The sequence below is a fragment of the Lutra lutra genome, chromosome 12, assembly GCF_902655055.1.
Source record: "Lutra lutra chromosome 12, mLutLut1.2, whole genome shotgun sequence".
NCBI classification, from domain to species: Eukaryota; Metazoa; Chordata; class Mammalia; order Carnivora; family Mustelidae; genus Lutra; species Lutra lutra.
In genome coordinates, this window is record NC_062289.1 from 81,499,030 (window position 1) to 81,521,399 (window position 22,370).

Consider the following 22,370-nt stretch of genomic DNA (forward strand, 5'->3'; position numbering starts at 1 on the left):
TTATTTTGTTTACAAATCTGCAAACTGGCCGACACCTGGCAGAAGTAGCTCATCCCTGCTCTGCTCAGGGCATCAGCAGAGGTAACTCAATGGGGACCTAAGGACCCACTTTGAACAGGACTTCCTCAGGTGGCTGTCAATTAGAAGCTCAGCTAGGACTGTGAGATGGGGCTCTCTCTGGGCCTCTTCAGCCTCGTCTCACTGCTCGGGCTTCCTCAGAGCATGATGGCCAAGTTCCAAGAGCAGGTGCGCCTAAAGAATTGGGAGGAAGCTTTTTATGACCTAGCCCTGGACATCATGTAGCATGACTTCGGCCGTAATGACAGGCACGCCCAGATTCAAGGGGCGGGTACGTAGACCACACAGCTCACTGGGAGCAGTATCGACACTGCTTTGAAGAAGAGCACATGGGATGGGAGAGATCACGGTGGCCATTTTGGAAAATACGGTTTGCCAAGGGCAGCATGGCAACGTAAAACAAGCCAACGCCCTCCCATTCATTACCATCTAGAGTGATAGATGGAAGATTATTTTGGCATAAATGCCTAGTAAATGTTAGGAGGAAGACGTAGAAATTTTCACATGCTAAAAACTAAAAAAAAAAACCTGAAAACAGAAGCAGAAACATATCCAGGGGTGAGAGAATGGGATGGGGAAAATGTTTTCCAGGTGACTTTACTTCTTGAAAAATGCATTATAAGCATGTGGCTAATGTGTCTTTGTGAGTCAGAGCCCCCCACGGAAATCCCATCTGTTCCATTTGCTGCTCTAACTCAAAGTGATACAGGCTCTTGTGAATCATTTAGAGGTGAGCCTTGACCTGTCCCTTTGGTCCACTTAGAGCCAGCAGCCATGACCTTACACACCAATCCCCATGCCTGTCTCTGACCTGGAAAGTACTCAAGATGACAGCCGGGACCCATGGGACACACAGGTCAGTCCCCTGCTGCAGAGAGGATTAAACCACAGCCCAGATACATTAATTCATGTTATCCAAGGCCCACAAATAAGTGACAGGTCCAGAGATAGTCCATCTCCCCCATGCTTTTCCAGTAAAATCTGCTTCTCATTCACATCCTGTTTATTTATCACTTGATCTGATTATGTCATTCAATGAACATTAAGTCTGATGTCTATGCTCTGTGCCCAAAACATCAAGATGAATGACACGCGGCCCTCTCTGTGAACTATCTAGAACCAGCCTGTCATTGGCCATGATTCCCATTTTTTTTTCTTAAATTTCAACATGTTTTCATTTTCAGAACTGACACATACCAGACAAATGGTAATTATGTATCTGCCTACTGTGGGAAATCTGACTTCAAACTAATCTAAAGTTAATATAGATTTTTTTTCTCTTTTTTTAATCAATTAATTTATTTACTTAGCTTACCATGCTTAGCATGGAACCCAACATGGGGCTCGAACTCACAACCCTGAGATCAAAACCTGAGCTGAGCTCAAGAGTCAGAAGCTTAACTGACTGAGTCACCCAGGCACCTCTAGATTTATGGTTTTCTGATTGGTTTCTCTTTGATCTGAGTGACAATTGGTCACTTAAATTGCGTGTAAGATGAATGCTTGATTTCTGGCATTTGGAAAAATATAAGCCAATCTTGCGTGCATTAGATTGTCGTTTCCCTCTGAGTATAGGAGTCTGAATTCTTTCTAAAGGACAAACTAAACGTGTGTACACAAAAGTATAAAATGATATACCCAGAGGGGCCCAGGTAGGGCCTTATGTAGGAGTTTTATTTTTAAACTTTACATTTGCCCTATGGGACTTTGAGCTTTGAAATTGGGTTAAACATCATCTATGGCAACAAATAAGTAGAAACGTTGCCTGACTGATGTTCCTTGATCAGAGAGAGACAACAAAGACTCCTAGTGTTCAGGACCTCATGGTCAATCACGTGGGAGATCAATACCAGGCAGCCTCAGCCAGATCCGTCAAAGTGAGTCCCAGAGAAAGCCAAAAATCACCTCAGATGCCACTTCCTGGCTTTGTTCCTCCTTCCAGGTGTGGATCTGCTCGTTCCCACAATACAAGAGAAGTAAACTGAGAGGAAGAGGGGGCAGAGGAGGAAGAAATGATGGAGGAGAAGGAGAAGGAGTAGAAGAGGGAGGAGGAGATGGAGGAGACAGAGAAGAAGGAGGAGGAGGAGGAAGAGGAGAATGAGGACAAGGGAGGAGGAGGAATTAGAAGAAGAAGGGGAAGAAGGAGGAGGGAGAAGGTGGAGAGGAAGAGGGAGGAAGAAGAAATTTAAATGACCACTTTTATGTTTTAAATTCACCAACTAATAGTGAGCCCATGAAACCCTAGAGCCCGCATCCTGGACCCCGATAAAAGGAGAACCTCAGGTCCCTGCACTCCCTTCACTCTACCTGTCACCTTGCTGGGTGGCCCTTGCGTGCCATGGAACTCCCTGGACTCACACGTGATGAACCTTGTTTTTCCCCCAATGTCTCCGACGACCATTGCTGAAGGCAGTTAGCAGGCATGAGAACCACAACACTGGTTACTGATGGACTGAGATCCACACACACAGGGGCCCACGATACCGGGAAATGTGCTTGAAACTTTGCTACCGTGTTCAGACAGCTTGTCCCACCTCGGCCCCAAGCACATACACGAGTACCATATTATCCCTATTGGTTCACGTGAGGATCCTGTTTTTTATTTCAGGCTATTTTTTTCCTTTTCCTCCATATCTCTGCTTCCATTCCTACTCTGTCCAGAAGCACCAACATGTTTGAAATGGTCCTAAAATCCACATAGAAAACATGCGGCAATTTTTTGTTGTTTTTCATGGAAATAACGATGCTCTGACTTCTGTCCTGCTTCTAAAATGCTTTCCTGCACACAGATTTTGAGATCTACCCACGTTGTTCGTGCTCATCTGTGAAGTCCCCAGGGCGTGCAGGTGCACTTAAACCCAGAATGAGTCTAGAATCACTGGAGGACCATCGTCATGTAATATTTTGTGTTCCCAAAGCACTGGGGGCCAGTGGTGGGACGCAGGTGATACCACTGGTCCTGGATGGGACCAGAGGCTCGCTTTCCATCCTTCTGACATGCAGTGTCTTTAGCCACTGAGGTCAGCTCAGAAAACTCTGACTGCTCCCCTCTGGGAAGAGCACACGTGATCCATAATGACCTCCCTTGCAGAATTTAATATTCCAGGAGGAATATATATTCCATCGCTAAAGCAATGTTCCTCACACCTCTTTTTTTTTTTTTTTTTTCATTAGGATTATGAATGGAAGAGGAGTTCAGCCAGAAATAAGCCCGGAGAAAGACAACGTGACCGAACCCTGAGTTCTCGAAGCGTGTCGCCTTATGACCGAGAGGCACACTTTTGTCTGTGGCTAAGAATACAGAAGTAGAACAAGCTGTAGGAGATTCGTTTAAGTCATCTGAAGAGACAGGACGGACATTTTCTTTTTTTTTTTTTTTTAAGATTCTATTTATTTATTTGAGAGAGTATGTGCACAAGTGGAGGGTAGAGGGAAAGGCAGAAGGAGGCTCCCCACTGAGCAGGGAACCAGATGCGGGACTTGATCCCAGGAACCCAGGATCATGACCTGAGCTGAAGGCAGATGCTTAACTGACTGAGCCACCCAGACTCCCCCAGGAAACACATTTTCTGAAACTTGTCTGAAACAGGATCACCTGTGTTTCTGCCCTGGTTTGTCTGCCAATGACACACAGTTGCACTTGTTTATATTAAAGACAAAAGCACGTAGTTACTGAGTGTGTATTTTATGGATAAGATGCCTCAACTAATTTAAAACAATTTGGAAGCAATATATTATTCCTTAGCTTCTGCTGCCAGAGGAAAATTCATCTCTTTTTGCAGAAGTACACATTGTTGGTTTTTTAATGTGTAAACGGGAATTCTGGTTTAGGAAAAGCAGAAGATTGGATGAATGAGAGCAGGCAACACATTCAGTTATTTGGGATACCCTCAGAAAGCTGCATTTCCACCCACGTTTTCCAGATCGGGAAAGGGAAACCGGTTAGGTCCGGACAGACTGCACCACCTTCACTTTTGAGGTCTCTGGGATGTCAAGAAATGCCGGCGTATCAGAACATAAGACCCAAATGGTGGTTTAGGTGTTTGCATCTTAATAATTCATGCTTCCTGATAAAGTCAGTAAAATGCGACCTATGCCTGCTCTTAATGACATAAACTCAAGGTGCATATTTAACAAGCCAACAGAGCCTCCCCCAACCGCCCCCCACACCCCCGCATCCTGACCTGGAGCTGAGGGCCTAGTTCCCTCCTTGGCGAGGACCAGCTCGGGTGCTGTCCTCTCTCCGTTCCCGAGTCCTGGACAGGACAGTGGAGGACGTGAGCACCTGGTTCAGCCCGTTCCCCGTGTTCACAAATGACTTCACATGCCTGACGCCACTTTAGGCTCCAGTGTTCCAATCTGTAACGAAAGGCCACAAGATCGTCTCCTGTGAATTTAAGAAAATGCCTGAAACTTGTCCAATTATGGACCACATCTGGTCTGGGGACACGTAACATTTTGTTTGGTTTGACCAGGATTTTAGTAATAGTTAACGGCAACCTTTTATAGTGAGGCGAGTTCATAATCTGCCCTTCTCTTATTTCACGGAGGATGGATCCCGGACCTGCCAGTGCTGGGCCTGCTTCCCACTCAGCATCTGCTGAGATCTGCTGCCTCTTTCCATCCGAATCGTCTCATTCCCAGAATTCCTGCCACGCTCTGTTCCTCCGTCACACTGGAACCGACGTCTGACGCTGTTTCTCCTCCTCCTTGGGCTGCCCTTTCCCTCGTAGTCAAAAGAAAGAGAAACAGGTCTCTGACCCATGTCTTTATTAAAGTGGGATGAGAAAGGGTGCCTGAGAGGGAGCACGAAAAGCCGCTCCTGTACCATTTGATTTCTCAAAATTATGAGACAAGGAACCTGAAGGGAACTGCCCACCCATAAGAGAAAAAGCTGTTTTGTTTTTTTGTTTTGTTTTGTTTTGTTTCTCTTTACTTCTGGCTTTTCTGGCTTCTATTTCTGCTGGGACCTACACCCCGCTCTACACATACCTTGATGTGCAGATAGTGTGTGTCCTCCTTGCAGGGGACACAGGGGTAATGACTTCCCTACAAATGACAGCATCTAAGGAAGGGCTTGGTGAGGATGTCGGGATGAATCTATCATGTGTATTCTCGACCACCAGGGCTGGTCATCTTGACGCCAAGGTCTCCAGGCTCCAAGGAATTACACCTGGGCCCTCGTCTTTGTTGCAATGGGCTCCTGGATGCCTTAGGGGACACACACACTAGGTCCTCAATAAAGGTCCTCAATAAAAACCTTAGACCCTAACAAAGATGAGAATCCCTCCTTTCCTCTCTAAGTCTCCCAGACACTTACCCAGTCTACATCTGCTCTTTCTCTGTTTACAACAAACTCTGCTCCCATCTCCTGCTGGCTCACGTTTGATTTCCTTTCTTTGCAAAGCCAGGGACCCGCTAGGCTGGTCCTGCGGGGACCCCCTCAGGGTCCTCAGACCGACCTGCTTGCATCGTTTTGATCTAAGAACTTGCTAATACCTGCTTGGGTTAGGCATTCTTTCCACCTGCAACCCCACGGCTCCGGCCCCGAGCTGGGGTTCAGAGGTTTCCTTGCCCTGCCTTTGGTTGTCTCCCTCTTTCTCACCAAAATGTGTTCTTCTCACTCATTTACAATTAAACATGCAAATGTGTTTTTTGAGAGCTGCAGACTGGGGAGAGGCAGAAAGGCGATTAAAACACATCTGTTTTTCTCATAAGACGTAATTTTGGAAATTCCATTAAAAATCCAAATAAACCTGGAACGTCGCATAATTATCGTTCCAAACATTCACTAACACCTAATTATCTGTCAAGCCCTGTGGTGGGAGATTTCCATATATTATCTCATTTAATTGTCACCAACGCTAAGTGGTAGGTATTATTATTCCCCATCACAGGTAAGGGAATGGAAGCTCGGTGCCTGAGGTCACCTGGAAAGCAGGTGGTGGGACAAGATATGGACACTGGTAACTCGCTACCAGTTTGTAAATTCCCGTGTGAATCCCAGATCTGCTGGGAGAACCACAGTCACTGTCTAGAGCACCAGAGTTCTCTGCAAGGACGCTTAAATGTCTTTATTTCTTTTCGTTTCACCAAATCTGTCCTCCTCATCTCCATGTCTCTCCATCTCATTTCTCGTCCTGACCTCCTGCTCAGAGATGCATGTGCTTTCTCATGCTCCTCACAGTGTACTTGGTCCTTGACCTTGGTCTGTGCAAGGTGCAACTCCTGCTTTATTTCATTTTCTTTATTCACCCAGAGTCCTATTTCCACCTCCTACCCTGCCACCCACATGTGGTGACACATCTCCTTTGGGAGTTGTAGCCTTCCAAAACATGCAGTGCTGTTACTGGTGTGTGTGTGTGTGTGTGTTTTCATTGAAATAAATGCAATTCTCCTCAAAATGTATGTTTTGTTTTGTTTTCGTTTTATTGAGGTCATTTTTTCCCACGGAGTCAGAGAATTCTGAAAGGCCATCCTTGCCCATTTGTCTTCGACTAAAGTCAAGCATTTATAGCTGATTCCTTTGGGATTACCTCCCAAACTCTAACATACTTGGGTTGGCATCTTACTCTTGGGCTCATCTGTGGGTGTTCACGATTCCTACCCCCTGGAGGACATGCCTGAACCACTCTCCCTTCTCCATCCCGTCACACACGCGTCCTTCCCTGCCTTTATTCTCCCAGCAGAGTTAGAGCACGACCCTCCCCGGATCAATATTTTTTGGTGGAAACAGATGAATCCCACCACCGTGGGCATCCACGGGGGCATCACTCAGAGCTCGCTCCAGCAAGGGAGTCCATGACACTCACTCGTATTCTGCAGAGACAGAGACAGGCAGGGCTGGGGGAAAGGCTGTGGTGCTCAGACGAGATGTGATGGGCACAAGGAGGAAGCTGAAAGCTAGCTAACTAGCAGGGGGTTGTCCTACGGGAGAGTTCAGGGAACTGGTTGGTCTTGACTTGGAGATGGGGATACAAAAGAGGGAAGCTGGAAGTCACTGACCAAGTTCTGACCTCTCTGGGCCAGTTGCTTCGGCCGTCCCGATCCGGCTTCTGGACAGGTTGCTGCACAGGCTGAGATTTGGGTCCAGGTTCTAAGGTCACTTATCGTCTGGCTGTCGTCTGTTTGTATATTGAGCCTCGTTTTGTTCAAAAGTATGATAAAAATTTTCAAACGGAGACTCGTGGTATCCTCTGAATATTCTGCTTTCCAATATTTAATGTTTCTCTCTTGAATTAATAACAGTCTCTGTGTGGGTAAGTGTGTGGTTTTCTGTATACTTGATCACAATCTTTAATTTCATTCCAAACTCTCTGCCCGGTGTCTAACTCCTCTTTGTATAGAAGAATCAGTTGCGTATTTCATGTTCCCAAAGGTTCAAAACTTGCTTTCTTCCACTATCTGCCAGTGAACAGCGCCTTCCAAATTTTGAAAGAAATTGATTTGTATATTCAAGGGTGAGATGCAGGGACCAAGAATAGGGTAGAATAAAAACATCTTCCAGATATGTAAGACCTCAAAAAATTATCTACTATAATTTCAGGATGCTACGGGATACCGTGCTTTCCCAAAATAAGGGAATAAACCAACCAAGTAAGAAAAACCCCTGGGATCTGAGAAGGAGACCTAGCGCATTAGAAGACAAAGGGAGCTCCCAGAATGATGGTGAGAGGGTCCCCAGACATACATAAGCTGTTCTATCGTGGAAGAGACTACATAGTATGTACACATTTCTCCCAGTAAACTGAGAACAGCATCCTGTAGGATTTCAAACCAAATCCTTGATGATTTTTTTTTTACACCACCAATTACCCAGATGTCTCTATAATAACACATACCTATTAGGAGAAGTCACCGTAGGTATCTTTCATTTTTAATATTTTACCTTATCCAGCTAAATTGAACTGTGAAATGTCAAAGACCCCACTTTGACACGGTTAAAGCCATTTTAAAAATCCCCATCCCAATCACCTACTGAAAAAAAACAAAAATGAAATTAATTTTGGACTCGATTCTCTGCAGGTCCTTGGTTCTTCCCATTAGCAAAAGTTTGACAAATTCACAGTAACATTCGCTTCCTTCCCGGCCACTTCTGACGGCTCTGTTTCCCTCTCTGCAGGAATAATTTGCAGCTCAGCCTTTGCCAGAGAGAACACTCTGCAGCAATATTTCACCTGTTTGTACTTCGATTGCAGGGTTTGGGAAGACTGGCTGCAGTCTGGGGAGAGAAGGGAGCTGGGAGCGAGGAGGGCGAGGTCTGATTTCTGGTCTCTGCTGTGCCTCCAGGTTGAGAAGTTTCCCCACAGTTTATCAATGGCCAAAAGAAGTTGTGCTGTGGTTTTAACAGATTTTCAAATCCTCTGGTCCCTGCCACCCGGCAGAATTCGGGAATGTGTCTGATCAGTGTTAGGGGACTGACCCCAGTCCCCAGCCGGACAGTTAGGAACCCAACCACCTTGCTGGACTGTGTCGGTTTGCACCTGCCTGGGTGTTCTCTTCTATAAAATGGGACTATCGATACAAACTATCTTGTATGCGGGCAGCTTTGGCTCAATTTGATACTGCAAGTGAAATGCTAGCTCAGGGCCACACGTGCAATGTGGCATCGATAACTCAGAGCTGTTACCATTATTGTTACTGTAATTGCTACAATTCTTACTATTGTAATTTACAAAGATTCAACCATAGGCTGCAGAGAGGGTTGGAGCCTCAGGCAACCACTGCTCTCTGCTTCTAAAAGCTTGTTTGCTCCCCAGCTATAGGAAATCCCCCCTCCTCCATCCCTTCCTCCCCCCGAACCTCCTGGTCCACCTCCCAAGAGCCTCCCCAGAAACGTCCGTCCTGCTGACACTCTTGCCAGCCTCCATGATTAGAGGCTTAGAATTTGGGGTGACTGTGTCCAGTGGGAAGAAAAGAGGAGGGCCTTGATGCTGGTCCCAGAAGGGCATCCACAGATCCTCATCTCGGGGATCCCTGTGGGATTGGAAATGAATGGTGAGTTCGGACCTGACTATAGTGGTCAGAGCAGAGCTTTCACTCTGTGGCTCTGAAAATCCGCCACCCCCACCCCCACCCCGATTCTGTCTCCGCAAAGCTGAACTTCCTCCAAGGCCCAGAGGGTATCACCTCCTCCAGGAAACCACCGGGCCCAGCCAGCACGTGGGAAGGAGTTGTGGTGTACCCCGTAGGTTAGTACTCAGTTGCAGATGGACTTCTATTCATTTGCATCTCATTTGGATGGTTGTTGAGGTCAGAAACCACTTCTTCTGTCTTTCGTCTGAATCAGCACTTTTAAAAGATCCCAAACTCACAGGTCTTCACTCTGTGGCAGGGGACCCAACGCCCCTCTGCCAGGTGATAAATTATTGAAAATGGATGATGCATATTTGGAGAATGTCACATTCCTCCCTCTACTTTGGCTTATGTTTGCAAATTACATAGTACAAAGTTTGTTTTTTTTTTTTAATATTGTTGAGATCAAACAAAATACGCTATCATCTCAGTGTGGGCGGCACCCACCATTTCATGGCCCCTGGAGGAAGTCCTTCTTTGGGGGCCGATGGCTGGAGGAGCAAGAGGACCCCAGACTCATCCCTGAGCATAAGGAAGATGTCCTCCTCAAACCCCTCGAAGAAGACCATCCACTTCATCCACCTTGTTCTGTAATTGTACAAGTGTGAGCTGCTTGGGCAGGACGCCCAGGATCTGCATCTACTGAAGAGAAAACATGACAGGAAGGGAAGATCATGGACTTGGCGGTAGAAGGATAGATGCAAGGTTTTCTGCCTTGACTGCTGGCCACGTGGTTTGAGAAGGTCATTTATTTCTGAACTCAGCGGCGCTTGTCTGCAAACATGTTCCAGGGGGCACAGCGATGAAAAGACCCAGTGCTTGCAAACAGACCTCCCAAAGCAGACCTTCATTACCAGTGCTGGTTCTTGTCATTCTACGAAACAACCACATGCACCGTTGGTATGTGTCTGGCCTTGAGCTGACCTCTAGGCACACTGGACCCCAGTCATTCCTCACAGCGGGACTGGAAAGAAGCAACTCTTGTCCCTGTGTTTGTCAACAAGAAACTTGGGGGCTGGAATAGGAAAACGCCTTCATCAAAGATGCTAAACTGCGCTCGCCAAGGCCATGTGTGGATCCTGACTGCTCCATACCAAAGATGGTGCTTGTACTCTGACTCCATCCATGTGATCCGGAGAGCAGGACGGCGGGAAGCCTTCCAGGCTTTGATCGAGAGCAGGTGGAGGGTCCAACAGGCACATGGGATGTCAGCAAATTCAGGGAAGAGAAACTTCACCACGTCTTCCAGCCCAGACAACTCAGGTCTACACAGCTCCCACTCTGCCAGAAGGATGGGGAGGCCAGTGGGTCAGTGCCCTGGACTGGGTCCTACTGTCTGCGGTGGGCTGGAAATGGAATCTGCAAAGCAAAAGTCCAAAGGATCCAAATCTGGATAAACATGACTTCCCATTTTTTAAAAATTCAATTATATTCTCTAATATTTAGTTAATTCTCCAAGCTATTCTCTTATATTTTCTAGATTTGCTTTCATAGCACAGGCCCTAAATGTGTAGATTTCTGCAGATGTGTTTATCTGCACACCCAAACATCACTCACTTTTTTTTTTCACAAAGGCCAATTATAGCTGGGAAGAGAGCAATTTAGAAGAACTTTGAAAACAAACAGGGAAACTTCTTACGTGGATTTCACTGAGGTCTGATATGGTGTGTCTGAATTTATGCCAGTTGAATATACTAGATTAAAAAAAAAGTCACATTTCTTTGAAGTACAATACCTTTTATCTCTGGGGTTTAGTTGAAAGCCTAATGGAATATAATATGCCAAATGTGGGGCTCATTAAATTGAAAACTGGAAATGTATTGACAGCGTTAAATAATTCACCTTCATCAGAAGAGGAGAAGGGGAAACATCAGAAAAGGCTAGGTATCTTTTCACTCTTGAAATGCATGTGTTTGATTGTCTTTTCCAGATAAACATTTGTGTTTATATGCCTCTCCATCCCTTCTGCAAATAACTCTCTATGGGGCTTTTATTTCCTTTAATTATTTTGAAGTCAACGGATAACAAAAAAGCGATTGAGTCTCCCATGTGCCCCAGGTCCTTTCTCCAAGAACAACACAGACGGCTTCTCCCGCAGGTGACCTTCCTGACCATCTCCCTGTAGGCACCTGCACCCAGGCAGGGTTATCTGCCACATTTGTGTGTCTATACAACATATGGCATGCCAACATTTACAAATACAACCTATTTACATGTTACCTGATAAAACTGCTTCTTCTAACAATCCCCTACAACTCCATAACAGAAAAACTACACAATAAAACATAACTTCATTTAAAAGTGGATGAAAGACCTGAATTGAAGGACATTCCTTCAAAAAAGATATACAAATGGTCAGCAGGTATATGGAAGAGTTAAACTCCTAGAGGAAGGAGCTGTGGGGGAAGGGAAAGGGTGTTTGTTCCAAGTTGTATAAAGTTACAGGTGTATTCTATATAGTTCTGGTTTTATGAAGTTGTATTTCTCCAAGATGAATAAATTCTAGGCATCTGCTGTCCAACATAGTCCTTACGCGTAACACTGTGGTGCAGGGGCACTGTTAATGTTGTTAACTGGCTGAGTGTCGTGATAACCTGGAGAAGATGTTCTGAGGATGCATTTGCCGGGTCCTCTGCAGAAGCTCACCAAACCGGTAGCAGCGGGGAAGGGCCTTGATCTGTTCTTCTCTCCCAAATAAACGATCAATATTGCATGCAAAGTGAGAGAAAAGAGAAGAAGAGAGTCTATTGGACTGCATTTTCCAAGCCTGGATGTATCTTCTGGGTGCTTTGCTTTTTCAGATTGTACTAAAATTGATGACTTTATGTTCACTTGGCACGTTTCTGGAGAGCCACTAAGGAGGAAAGAGCTCTCTCCCTGCACAGACATTTGCCCACAGTGGCTTGAGCCATCCCTGGAGTCTTTAATCAGTTTGTGCAAGAAAGCACATTTGGGGTGCTTGACCTGTGCCCACACAGGGGTGCCCCTGAGCAGGGAGGAGAGAGGGGTCCTCTATCTCAGCATGCCCATGTTCATGTGTCACAACTCGCACTGAGGCTAGGGCCCAGATCCCAGCATCTCCGTGTGGGAGTCGTCCCTCCTGACCCAGACAAGGATGTCAGAACCTGAGGACCACACACTGAGTCCCGACCTGAGTGGCGAGCCGATGTCAGTGTCCTGGGTTGGGGCTGTGTCTCACTCCAGCGTCCATGCGTGTTATTGGTACCTGTCTGGACCACCCACTCACTCACAAAATAAGTGCATGTTGAGAATGTACTGAATGTTCCCAGAAGCTGCCTCAAAAAGCCACAGTTTGCTAGGCAGGAGGCTGGAACATGAGTAACAAGTGGAATGATCATCAATGCGCAGACATTCCCAACCTCCCTGCTTCCTCACTAGGGCAGATCCCAGACCGCCATGGCTTCTCTCTCCCCTTCCCACCACCCCAGACTCAGAAGGGAGCTTGCTCCCCGCTTATGTGGATGCAGAGAGCGGCAGCTCTCCTCAGTGCAGGATCCACTGTGAGCTCCACGTTCTTGGGAGTCTCTGACCCGGGCTGCTGAGGCGCTTTGTAGCCCTGAAGGGCCCCCCATGTTCATTCAAAATCTCAGTGCTGTTTCCTCGGTCAACACAAAAGGGAGCTGGAAATGGCAATCCCTGTACATGAAAACTTTTTATTCCACCAGGGGAAATTGAGGTTTATTTATTTTTTTATTTAAATTTTTATTTTTTTTTAAGATTTTATTTATTTATTTGACAGACAGAGATCACAAGTAGGCAGAGAGTCAGGCAGAGAGAGAGAGGGAAGCAGGCCCCCTGCCCAGCAGAGAGCGCAACGAGGGGCTCGATCCCAGGACCATGGGATCATGACCTGAGCCGAAGGCAAAGGCTTTAACCCACCGAGCCACCCAGGAGCCCCAGAAATTGAGGTTTAAGTAGAAAGTAATGAGCTCAGAACTTAACGTCCAGGCACTTTGTTTTGCAATATTTTACGGCAGAAAGAATTACACTCTTTGAAATATGTCCTTACCTGTTACTTCTACTCATGATTCAACGTCTAGAAAATAAGGAATGATACCAGGAGGGTAAGATTTTCCACTGAAAACAAGAATGCACGAAGATCCTAAAGCCGTGACTTGCAAGCCTATTTGTGCTGGTGAAGATTATTCAGCCATCCTTAATTGCAGGCACTGTAATAAAAAAGTCTCTGCGCTAACAATCAATGGGGATGCCTGTTGTAGAATTAGACTCATCAGATGCTGATGGGTAACTCCTATCCAGGGAAAGCATGACTGTGTTCCAATTCTTCTGCTTTAAGTCAGCTTCATTTAGGTGAGAACTCTTAAAAAGCACCTCACTGTTTGTAATATTGGAATTAAATATGCAGAATCAGTAATTTTAGAGGCAGCTTTCCAGAAAGCCCTTCACACCCGACCTGATTATAACCATGATGGCAAAATAGCATCTTACAATTTTTATCAGCTGAATGAGCAGAACAGATTTGAAACCATGCATCATTCTTTTACATGGTACCCACTGGAGCTCCGATTTCTCATAGCGGGCTGACTGAGTTTTCTAGACACCAAGTGTGGTTTCTGGTGTCAGTGGCACATTGCCCTATAACTGTTCTTTCTAGTCATACAAACATGTTTAAAAGTTGAGTGCAAAGGTTGTTGGAATCATTATATCAGCTTCAAGGAATGCTAGGGACGTCACTATAACCACACCTCCCACTGGAAAAGAAAGATGGCTTTTAAAGGAGTCTGTGTAGTTCTGAGATCGAAATTGGATGATTTCCAAACAGAGAGCCTTATAGTGCTTTCCCCTTAAAGGTGCTGTGTTTACATTTCATCTTAATTAGTTACCAACATTTTTTAAATAGCAAGATTTACAGAGAAGTGTCAGTATTTCTGCCTCTTCCTCTTACTAGATTTGCTTGCTCTCAGCCTGAGTTCCAACTTGGTAACAATCTGCCCTCCCCACAGGACACCGGGTCCCGCCGCTGTCCCCAGGGTCTCCCAGCCCCAGCTACTCACCCGAGTACGAGAGTTCACTATCCCAGTAAGAGCTTAAACTGACAGCAGGAGTCTAGGATTGAAGCTCATTTAGAAGCAAACCCTGTCCAGAACTTGCCTGTAAATTGGTGTCTATGATTAATTTACAGCATAGCATGTTTAAAGAATGTTAAAGTATATTATCAGTTCTCCTTATCTTGGGCGCTAATAAAACCAGAAGCAAGCTTGCTGCCCAGTCGCAAGGAAAGCCATGGCCACAGAGTGTGGGAGTTCTTGTCCTGGGAATGTCCGCCATCATGCAGTGAGGTGGGGCACTGAGATCAGACTGATGTCCCCAGGAACGACAGAGGAAGGGGAACCTGAAAACCACCAAGAATGGGGGTGTGCACACACCATCAGGTTCTCAAAACATCATCAAAGCCCCTCAGGACTGATGATTGCCCAGAATACTAATATAGAACAATGGATTACAAATTTAGGTTATAACGGATGCGTCCCCCCAGGGGCCCTCCAACACAGCCAACTGTGTACAGCACACATTCTCACACTGGGGCCCCCCAACAGAGCTGAATCCTGTGCGGACACCTGGGTAATTTCCCACTTCTTGAGCCCTTCTGATCCCCAAGGGAGAAGCCAAAAAAGTTGTCCTTCGGCTTCCCTTTCAGATAGTGGGAAACAATGACCAGGCTCAACGGTTCTCCGTGGGGTTGAATGGAGCCTGGTGAAGAGGGCACAGTGGAACTCTGGTCCATCATGGAGCTGAACCTGGGGGGAGGCCCAAGATCAAGGCATAGCTTTATTTTATTTTTTTGAAGATTGTGTTTACTTATTTGAGAGAGAGCACAAGCAGGAGGAGCAGCAGGCAGAGGGAGAAGCTGGTTCCCCAACAAGCAGGGAGCCCGATGTGGGATTCGATTCCAGGACCCTGAGATCATGACCTCAGCTGAAGGTGGACGCCTACCCGACTGAGCCACTCAGATGCTCCTGATGCGTAGTTTCAAATAGATAAATGAGCATTGTCTCTGCTGCCAGGTACTTGGAAAGCTGAGGAGAGCCGCGGTCACCGGACAGATGAACAGGCACACGGATAAACTAGGAACATGATGATAACCATTATGAAGACATACGTTGTGGGATCTGGTCACACAGCAATGGTGCTGTGCTAGGGTGGAAGGCCTCCATGAGGAGGTGACACGCGAACAGAGATCAGAAAGGAAGAAGGAGACCATCTCTGAAGGCCAAATGGAACGTTCCAAGAAGGAGAAAGAGAGCGCTCCGTTGGCTTTCCGTTTCCCATCCACTCCTCTGATCTTAACATGCCCCACGCTTGCATTCCTTCCAGGGCAAACCTCCTTCTCTTCTTGACCAAGAAAGATTAAGGCAATGGGGAGAGAAGTCAAAGAACCTTCAAGAGAGCTTGATCCATGGGTGTGGAAAAACTGCTGCTTTGCATTCCAGCCCTGGGACCTTGGCTTGCTGCCAATATGAATAAAACATCCTCTTTTGGAAGAGCAACTGTGTCAGACATGCTTTTCCAGAATCTCCCCATGCATTTGACCCCATCTTCATTATCAACCCTTTTAGCCTCTGTGGAGCACAAAAACACGCCCACAAAATGAAAACAGACTGATGCCCTTCAGAGGCCGAACGGAAGTGAGCATGTGGTCATCTGAGGACTCCCATCTGCAAAATGAGTGGAGATAATAGTAAAGAGACATCCAAGCACGTCAGGGAGGGTGGCAGCCTCTCCCAGGCTGTGAGGCTCCTCGGGTTTCCATTGGATGGCAAACGGGGGTCCCCCGCTTAGCTGTATAAACCACCCACAGATTATTCACTGATTTTTGAGTGAAGTTGAGGTATGACACACCTGATAATTAATGCGAACCGTTCTGGTTTTTTATTTCTCCTTGGGCATCAAAGTCACGTCTAACCTTGGTCCTTCAGCTCCGTCCACCGACCATCCCCTCCGCCATCATAGTGGATGTGTGTCTCCCCAAACAAGGACATTGCTTTTTGTTGATGGAACATTTGTAAAGGAAACCACAAAAATCGTGTTTAATCAGAGTTCATGATCATTTCAAAGAGGAGATGAAATCAAATTCACTGGAAGTGCCAACTAGCAGTGTTTGTTCACTCTTTTGGTGTCCTGGAAACACTTCTCATTTTGTTGAAGAATTTAGTTCCCTATGGTAAATACTTCGAGTTAGCCACCCGCCCCTCCACCAAATCAACCCTTGTCCCGTCTTCTTTTACTCCAGGGACTGGAAAGCAAAAATACTTTCTGGATTTCCTGGCAATCAAGCATCATGGGACCCAGTTGGAGCCAATGTCACATCGGTGACATTTTTTAGAGAAGGCAGACCTATCCAAATAAAAAGCAATGACTTATGAGAAGAATTCTGTCGGCACTCCCCTCTTTGACATCCTTGGAATATAGACGTAAAGCGTGGAGGGGGAGCGTCATTTCGTGACCTGGTGATGGGCATTACCTGCTGAATGCAGGAGATAGAAGAGAGATGGGACCAAGCTCTCGGTGGTGACACGAGTCCTCACATCACCCATAAATGGCCCAAATCCAGATCTTGTCATGGGAAAACATAACCCCTTTATAGATTTATACCCAGTGGGGAATTCATGTCACTTGGAGATGTAGATGAAGATCTTCCAGGACCCATCCCCTCCCCGCCTTTGAAAGCCTTTGGTTTAATTCTCTACGTCGTCTCAATAAAGGATTGCTTAACACCACACCTTTCTTCTGATCCTTCCCCACGGCCACAAGAAAATTCCATTTCCTCTATGTAAACACAGAGGCAGTGGTGCGTACTGGAAAGAAAATGAGTTTCAGAGTCCGGTGAGCATAGGGGGAATCGTGGCCCCGACACTTTTAGCGGGGTCTAGCGAGGATCATTAAAGTAGCTCAGACCGCTGAGTATTGGTCTTGCCCTGCTGAATTTCAAGCGTCCATGTGAGGGAAGCTTTGCTTCGTGGGAGTTAGCTCAGAAGGTTGGAGCTTACCCGTCTGGGGACACATTCTCCAGGGAAGCCCTGTGGTCAGAGCCCAGTGCTGTGGTCCTGTGTTCCCTTCCTGCTCGGGGCATCCTCGTGGAAATCGGGGATGATGAGGCAGCAGCTGGTGACCGCCCCCCCCCCATTGCTGTATGTGACCTGCGGGCTTGTGGCAACCACCTCGCAGACAGTCCCGGATTAAGAAACCAAGAAGGCACCCACCTGAACTTGACTTCTCTAAGCCCCTGCAAATGAGAGTTTTGGAAAACAGCTTTACACTGTCATGGGCCAATCATTTCCACAATTTTGTGCAATAATGGTTTTTTTTTTTTTTTTTTTTAGCCTGAGCTAGTAAAAAATAGGCTCCTTGTGAAAAATATATGTGATCAATAAAAGATGAGCATTTTTAATTCAGTCCTCCTTGGTCTTCTCAATCCTAATTACCATGACTTTTTGTATTCATGTAACGATTTTTATTTTCAGAAAAGTAATCACGGTTTAGTCAGTTCAACATTGCTGAACAGCGAAGCTCCTCTTTTTTTTCCCCCTCAGTTTCAGTTTGCAAAGCATTTCATTAAAACGAGTTTTGCTCCAGGTTTCACCCAATGAATTGAATCTGTGAAGACAGAATAAATATACCACCTTCTCATTACCTATTTGAAAAAGTCCCTTGGCGTATCATTTTTTTTTTTTTTCTGGAAAACATCAGCGTTTCCTCGCTGATAGGCAGTTCTGGGTGGTGGTGAACACAGAGGGCACCCCAGGACAGAAAGCCCAGAAGGAGATCTTGCACTATTTTTTAGACATTCTAATTTGTGCCCAAAACACAAGAAAAGCATTGACATACATTGGATATGTAGTTGGAGTTTAATGAAATGCCTCCTGAATCATTATTCGATAATTTTTAAACACTGTAATAGTGTGGCCAGGTGTAATGACACTTTGTATTAACTTATTTTTCAGTTGAGATGTTGTCCATCAAATCATCCCTCCAAGGTCTAAAAAATCAGTAATTTTCAGGATATTCACAACCATCATTGCAATCAATTTGCAAATATTTTCATTAAGCCAAAAATAAAATAATAATAATAAAATAATAATCATCATCACTTCTTTTTAAAACACTTTCTTAAATTTTTTACTGTTGTTATAAATGTAGTTTCTTAATTTCATTCATGGTTTGCTCATCGGCATAGTCTAGAAATATAGTTGTGTTTTTTTTTTCAGTTTATTTCTTTTTTGTAATCTCTACACCCACATCCACTAGTGGCCAGTCCCCGTGACTACCGAGCCCCACCAACTCTAGGCTCTATAGGTTCACCCAGTGTGGACATTGCACGGGAATGGGATCATACAGTATGCCAGCTTTCGTGAATAGCTTCTTTTATCCAGCATAGTATTTTAAATTTAATGCATGGTGTCACATCTGCTTCCTTTTTTTTTTTTAAAGATTTTATTTATTTATTTGACAGAGAGAGATCACAAGTAGAGAGGCAGGCAGAGAGAGAGGGGGAAGCAGGCTCCCTGCTGAGCAGAAAGAACCCGATGCGGGGCTCCATCCCAGGACCCTGAGACCATGACCTGAGCGGAAGGCAGAGGCTTTAACCCACTGAGCCACTCAGGTGCCCCTGCTTCCTTTTAAAAAAAAAAAAAAGATTTTATTTATTTATTTGACAGACCTCACAAGTAGGCAGAGAGGCAGACAGAGAGAGAGGGGAAAGCAGGCTTCCTGCTGAGCAGAGAGCCTGATGCAGGACTCAATCCCAGGACCCTGAGATCATTACTTGAGCCAAAGGCAGAGGCTTAACCCACTGAGCTACCCAGGTGCCCCACATTTGCTTCCTTTAAATGGCTAATAGTGTTATTCCATTGTATGGATAACGCATGTTTTCATTACCCAGGCATCACAGAAGGACGCTTGAGTTGTTTCTGTTTGGGGTTATCATGAGTAATGCTGTTATAAGCATTCACAAGACTTTGTGTTGATGTATGTTTTCAATTGTCCTGGGCGTGTGCCTTAAAGGGGAATTGCTAGCTCACCTTGTGACTCTATTCTTCGTGTTTGGAAGAACTGCCAAGCTCCCTTCCAAAGGTTACATTCCTACCTGTGGGGAAGGAGCGTTGAACTTCACTGTCTCCTCACCAAAGGCTTTATTGGTCCAGTCCATTGGTCTCTCATGTAGCCCCACACTGACATCGCACCTGCTTTGGTCCTGTTGCTTTGTATTCAGCACCGGGACTGAGACGTGTGAGTCCCCCAAGGCTGTCTTCCCTTTTCGGAGATGGTTTGGGTGCTCTGTATCTTTTCATTCCCATGTGGCTCTCCCAGTCAGCCTGCAAGTCAGTGGGGCTTCAGACCAGGATCGCATGTAACCTTCAGATCCATTAGAAAGCATTGTCTTAACATCATTAAGTCTTTCAGTCCAGGAGTATATGGAATCTCGTTCCATTTACTTAGGTCCCTTTAATGAAGTTTCTTTCAACAATGTTTTCTGATTCCAGTATATATATAATCGGCACTTCTTTTTAAAATACATTCTTAAATTTTCTACTGCTGTTATAAATGTAGTTTCTTAATTTCATTCATGGTTTGCTCATCAACACTGCCTAGAAATATAATTTTTTTCAGTTTGTTTCTTTTTTTATAATCTCTACACCCAACTTGAGACTCGAACTGAGATCAGGGTCACGTGTTCTTCCGACTGAGCCAGCCAGGTACCCTAAGAAATGCAACTGATTTTTGTGTATTAATCTTTGATTCTGAAATCTTAGTGAATTCATTTGCTACTCCTGGTAGTTTTTATGAAGATTCCAAAGGATGTTCTATATACAAGACTATAACGTCTGCATGCACAAATTTTATTTTTTCCTTTCCAATCCTGACATCTTTTATCTCATTTTCTTGGCAAATTGCCTTTGCTAGAGAATTAAGTTTTACCTCTGAATCTAATAATATACTATACATTAATTGATTGAAGGTAAATAAAATTAAATTTAAGAAATATTAATTTGTTCCAGCACTGTCTTGTAGTTTTTAAAATACCAGTTTTTTATTTCTTTGTTTACATTTTTCTTCAGTATTTTATTCTTTTTGGTGGTGTTACAAATTGAATTGTTTGCTTAATTTAATTTTTGTGTTACTCATTCCTAGCATATAGAAGCTACAATTGTTTTTTCTTTTGTCATTCATCTTATCTCCTGCAAGCTTGCTGCATTCCTGAATTGTTTTATTAGTTTAAGACATTTGTAAATGAATTTCTAAGCATTTTCTGAATATGAGATCATGACGTTTGTAAACAGCATAGTTTCACTCCTTCCTTTTCAACCTGGATGCGTTACATTTCATTTCCTTGCCTAATTGCCTTGGCTGATATATCCAGTACAATGTTGAAACAAAGTTGCAAAAGCTGACATCTGTGTCTTCCATGACTTTGGAAAGAAACAGTGTTTTGCCATTATGTTTGTCATGAAGGGTGGGATGTTTGTGAGTGATATTTTTTAGGTCAAAGAAACTCTCTTAGGATCTTACTTTTTTAAGCTTTTCAGTATGATAGAGTTTTGAATTTTACAAACCATTTTCTGACTCTATTGGGATGATCATGTGGTCATTGTACTTTCGTTCATTGATACGGTGTCCCGCATAAATTGATTTCCAGATCTAAAACAACTTTTTTTTAAGATTTTATTTTTTTAAAGATTTTATTTATTTTTTTGACAGAGATCACAAGTAGGCAGAGAGGCAGGCAGAGAGAGAGGGGGAAGCAGGCTCCCCGCTGAGCAGAGAGCCCGATGTGGGGTTCGATCCTAGGACCCTGGGATCATGACCTGAGCCGAAGGCGAGGCTTTAACCCACTGAGCCACCTAGGTGCCCCTAAAGATTTTATTTTTAAGTAATCTCTACACCCAAAGTGGGCTAGAACTCATTACCTTGAGATCAAGAACCACACTTTCTACCGACTGAGCCAGCCAGGTGCCCTTAAGACAGCTGAGATAAATCCCATGTGGTCATAGTTTCTACATGTTGCTTTATTAGTTACTACTCTTCTCTGGAGGATTTTTGTGTCTATACTGATAAGAGAGATTAATCTGTAGTTTTCTTCCCAGGTGAGGTGTTGCAGGGTGTGGTATCTGTGCAGTCTTGAGCCTCACAGGATGAGCTGGGAAGGGTTCCTTCCTGTTCCCATCTAGAAGGATGTTAGAGTCCTTAGGGGATGATGCTCCTGCCCTTGCCTCTCAGGTTCCGTGTCCCTGTGAATCTCAGTCATTGCCTCCTTGGGTGCATAGTGTGAAGAAGATTGTTGGAGAGATTTCCTTTACCTCTGACAGAGAGAATACATTCTTATAACACCACTGAGTCTCCGAACCAACTAGCTATGCACACCGTTGTCTAGTGTACACAATGAGCAAGTTCCTTGTCTTCTAGGGTAGTCTGGAGTCAGGTTTCTGTTATTGCAATTTTTTTGTGAGTATTTGAAATCTCCCAAACTAATGGAAGCTGATATTATTTCCTCCTTAATAGAAAAAAAAAAATCAATTGCTTAATACAACCAAGTCTGGAAGTAGCAGAACTAGGACGAGAATGTTGTTGTACCAGTGAAATCAGAAGGGATCTCTTGTATAAATGGCAACTATAATGGACTCAAAGGCACGTTATGTGCTGATGGAATTATCAGGAAGAAACAGTCGATTCAAGCTCACATTTCTCCATGGCAACCGTTGCCTGGAGCTTGGCTCAGCCCCCTCATAGAAGGAGCCTGATTCTTGGGTTCTCCGTACTTTCCATTGTTCCTTATTTATGTGCAATAATCCCATTTCCCTCTGTTGCATTGTCTTCCCTGGAACCTAGAGGCATTTGAGTTCCCAAAAGTATGAGTTATCTCAAGTCAGCATCCTATCTGCTTTCTCTACTTGGCTCCCACACCCTGATCGAAGTTCCATATGGGCTCTTCCTCATCATAGACATGAGATGCCCAGACAAGTTTAAGGTGAAGACCAGACTGATTCCACCAACAGAGACACAGTAAACCCCTGTTAGATGCAGTTCATTGCTTATGTGGACAAAGAACAGTGTTAGCTCACAATGGTCCTTGTCCCACACCAGAAGGGATGACACTGAAAGGGGCCAAAAGACACCACAAAGCGACTGCCACCTTGTGTCTGAGTCAGTCCCAGACTGCAGCTAAGTGCTTTTACTCT